Consider the following 5000-nt stretch of genomic DNA (forward strand, 5'->3'; position numbering starts at 1 on the left):
GACCCGAAGGAGGACGCAGGGTTCTTCACCCCGACCCCGGCCCTGGCCACCCCCACCTCCCCTGGACAGGACACTTTCATCCTTTGTCAGGGGGGTCAATGAGCGGACCCCCAGAGGGGAGGGAGGCCCCCGTCCAATAATGATATGCGTGACAGTCATTGTGCGACCGGGCTAGGGGGGTGTCATGGTTGGTTGAGGTGGGTGGTGATGTGAGGGGTGGGGTTGGGGTGCCCGGGTAACCAGGGGAAGGTTATCGTATCCATGTATGTTGTACAGTGAAGGTACATGTACACACACACGAGCATGCGCACGCACGCACACGTATATGCATAATGTGTGTGTGTTGTATATATGTATACGCCCTATATATATATAATTAAATATTTGTTTGTATATATATATATATATATATATATATATATATATATATATATATATATATATATATATAAAGCTAAAAGAAGAAAACCTTCAAGGGACCGCACACTCCTCAGGACTGATTTTGCTTTTTTATTATTTGTTGCACAACGCGTTTCGCTTCCGCTTCCTCAGGTGCTAAGCGGAAGCGAAACGCGTTGTGCAACAAATAATAAAAAAGCAAAATCAGTCCTGAGGAGTGTGCGGTCCCTTCTTTTGAAGGTTTTCTTCTTTTAGCTTTATACATATCTCTTGCGCTGACCTGCACCTCCAGTCGGGGTCCAACAAGATGTGCATGAGTATTTTAGTTTATATATATATATATATATATATTTGAGAGATGGATATGATCTGCTTCGCTTCACTCGCTTCACACAAAAATGTAAGCTATTTGCCTTGATATGTAAATGAGAAGTTACATAACCATGTACCATGAGGCCACATACCACCTCGCATGACCTTTTTATATATTGTGCAAGTGCAGCAGCACTGAACCCCACATTCTGAACCCGTATGTTATGAAGAATTCCATAGAATGTTATGCTCTTAAGAAGAATTCTGCCTAAATCCAATTCAAACTCTGATTGCCCAAATACGTTAGTTATAAAGGGTGTGTGTGTTCTTTGTCTTGGTGACATTGGTACAGCCAAACAACACGGTACATATAGTGACACATTGAACAAGTTCCTCCCAGACAAGGGCACACCATGTCTGAGGACAGTCAGTGACATAAAGGAATTGTACACCAGACAGATCATTTTACATACCGTCGCGTCGCTGTCGGGCAGAAACCTTGTATATTATATCTCCATTTTAAATCTTTTAATGTTTTTTTTCCCCATGCAATAGTAGCTAAAATAGTCAATCACAACCCGCTACCAAAATGTTCACATAATAATGATATACCAGGTTCAAAGCGGTCTGTCTGTGTTTTATTTTAAATGTTTTATATTTAACCAATGAAAAGTATTAACAAGAGCTTGTGACTAATTAATAACTACATAGGACAGTTATGGTTTTGGACATACAAGGTTTCCACCTGACACCGGTGATATGAACTTGACGCACTCAGCATGCTCTAATGATGTGTGTTTAAGCAGCACTGCATACACTACAGTTACAACTGTGTACTAGTGACTAACCAGACGTTGCAGGATACCCCCAGGCACTGTTTCTCAACCAGTGGTCCAGGGCGTAATTACAGGTTATTATGCCATGAATTATGGGAAATTGTTTTTAAATGTTTAAAACCACTTAAATCCTCTTTAGTCTTAATGATACAGACTTGAGTTGAAACTGTGTACCGTTTCTTTCCGTCTGCACCGAATTTCTTCGGCGAATGTTCCGCCCAGAATAGGCATGCTGGGGTTCAAGAGGATATTGTACCTTTGTAAAGTGTACCAAAAATATATTTAAATAATATTTCATACAATAGCTCCATCAAATTGAAGGAAAATGTTGAATTCATGTTGAACTGCGTGGGAAAAGAAAGCTTGAAATGATAACGACTTCATATACTTTGTTGCAAGCAAGTATCAGTTCTACAAGCACACAATATGTTGTGAGCTTGTAGATCGGCTATATTATGTGCGTGACATGGTTTTAAGGTCATTAATGTTTAATTTTAATAAAACAAATAAAATAGAACTGATTGTGTATTGCCTCCTTATATACTAAACAAAATATATATTGTTTTAGGGAGATAGGGTAGTTCTTGAGATTGAGTAGTTCTTGAGGATTGGTGAAAATATGCAATTGGTCCAGAGCTAAAAAAAGGTTGGGAACCACTGCCTTAAGGAAAGTAACTTCTTTGACTGACAAATAAAGCTATTTACCATGATATGTAAATGAAAACTTACATAACCATATCATCTATAAGAGAACAACTCATCCTTGTACCATGATGATACATTCCCTGGCCATTAGGCGTACTGTACATGCGGTTCCAAAGAAGGGTTTTTTAAACCATACACCTCCTCTACATGCTACCACTAGGGAAATAGAATGAGAAACAGGAAATACATTAGTGTGGGGGGGCTGGGGGTGGAGGAACATCACTACCAGCGTTGCCATGTCTGTTCTGTGAAGTTGCTTTGTAAATATTGGTGATTGCGGGTTGTGGTCTTTGGGGCTGTGGTGTAGTTGCTTATTTGCTTGCTTCCATATTTTTTATATTATTTAAACCAGTGGTTCTCAAATATTTTCATGTCATGGACCCACAAATTAATATGTATTTGTTCCTAAGCCCCATCTGAAAATGTTTTGTGCCCCTTACCAGATTTGTATTTTTAGAATGTTAAAAAAATCTTCTGAATACTTTATTTAAAGATTTTAAAAAAATAGACGATTAAAGTGGTGTTCATTTGGGGCTTGTTTTCCTAGACCTGGTGCTTCTCCCACAAAATCTGGCAACACTGATCACTACATTCACTGCAGCTAAAAAGCACCACGGTGAGCAGTGTCTGACATGCACAGGGTTACTTATTGATTTAGGACCATGTCATCACATCATGTTACCGAGCTATTTAGTGGCTATCAGGAGCCAGACAACCCCTAATCTATTATTAATGTCCTTTACGGTCGGTTCATTAAACATGAAAACTCCTGCGAGGGGACGGTGCATCTCGACACATATCGGAGGGTACTTTATCTCGCCCATCTGTCTGAAGTCAGAGCATATATTCCTCAAACTGATGAGAGAGAGACAGAGAGAGAGGGAGACAGAGAGAGAGAGAGAGAGAGAGAGAGAGAGAGAGAGAGAGGGAGAGAGAGAGGGAGAGGGGGGAGAGAGAGACAGACAGACAGACAGAGAAGATAAAATAGATAGAATGGATGAGGGGAGAGAGAATAGAGATCAGGACGTGTGTGTGTGTGTGTGTGTGTGTGGGTGTGTGTGTGTGGGTGTGTGTGGGTGTGTGTGGGAGGGGTTCAGAAACAGAGTGAGAGAGGAGGGGTGGTGTGGAGTGAAAGAGTGAAAGCGAGAGTGAAAGGGAATTTGAGTGCTACAGACACAGAGGGATGGCTTGATTACAAATGTTCTAAAATGTAACATCATGTTTTCATACTGACACGATCGCTGCTCGAGCCTGACGCTCTCAAACGGTTTGATTGTCAAATTGTTTGTGTAGAAAAGCATTGTTTAACTCGTCTGAATAGGTTGGGTATTTGTACGTGCAAATATGGCATAACTTTATCTTCATTATGAGAAAATTTACATTTGCAGCCTGTGGGCTTTCATCAATAATTTATCCAATGAAAGCTACATTTATAATTTTCATTGGATTTCAAGCATTCAGTGCTTCGCCAGGGGCATCACTAGAAGACATGCTTTCCTTTTGAAAGTAACCACGGTTGAGAATTACTGACCTAAGCTGTCCTCACGGGGCCTGTTGTTCAAATATCATTTCATAGACAGCGGCTTGCAAGTAAAAAAAAATATTATTTGACTGTCTGTCTTGCAATCATTTTGTAGAACGTAATAAAAATCGATCAGAATTATATCTACAGTGTACACATGCAGTCATGATTTAAATTAGATTTTCTTTTTCGGAAGTACATCAATGTAATGATCTTGGCATCATATTGAATTTGTCACAACTTTGGCTCAGAATTGGTCGTAAGCATAAAATGTTCGCACGCGGCTCTTTTTGAATAGAGTCGTAATGGGGTGATGTGCACACATAACCAATACACTATGGAGAAGCAGCTTGTCTGTATAGACAAAATCTAGTGGCGCTGAAAATGTATTGGAAAAACGATTCCTATTGGGAGTTTATGGCCTCAATAGCAATCTTCTGCAATGATGTGTCATAAGAAAGCATAGTGATCAATACGTCTGCGCCCTGCAGAGCTGTGTGGGGAATGGAAGGATTGGCTGACATAAAGGGTACATAAAACCCTTGCCCTGTCAACATGCACTGTGATGCTGGATGTAGAAATATCACTGGAGGCTGTCACCAATGCTAAATCATACACTACAAAATGCAGAGCGGTGGTTCTCAAACCTTTCAATTTCAAGGACGCCCCATAACTCTGTACAAATGGAACCAAATGGACCCCCAAGGTTACAGACCCAGCAAAGGTCCATTTGGAACCCCGTCAAGCAGTGGTTTTCGAACCTTTTCATATCAAGGTCCATTATTCATTCAGCATTTGAGCCACGGACCACCGTTTGATGAGATTTTGATTCTCAGACCCAAGACTTTAGAATATTTTGTTATCGTTGGATAAGATTTTGTCCACAATTCCATGCTGTATTGATGTAGTACCATAGGAGAGATAACAGGTAGATGTTTATCAAAATAACAATTCTTTAATTAAGTAATGAGGATGTTTAACAATAATTTAACTCTTGAGAGCGTAAAATGAAACCAAATGGACCTGTAAAGGTACATTTTACGCTCTCAAGAGTTAAAGATCTATAAGGGTCCATTTGGTGACCAACTCTCCATCATTTAGCTGGGGACCACCTGGAACCCCCTCAAGGACCACTGGTGGTCCCCGGACCACTGGTTGAGAACCACTGCCCTTAAGGAACCCTGATGGGTCCGTGGACCCCACTTTGAGAACCTCTGATGTATCTA

This window comes from Gymnoscopelus braueri (assembly GCF_963280865.1).
Source record: "Gymnoscopelus braueri genome assembly, chromosome: 16".
Lineage (NCBI taxonomy): Eukaryota > Metazoa > Chordata > Actinopteri > Myctophiformes > Myctophidae > Gymnoscopelus > Gymnoscopelus braueri.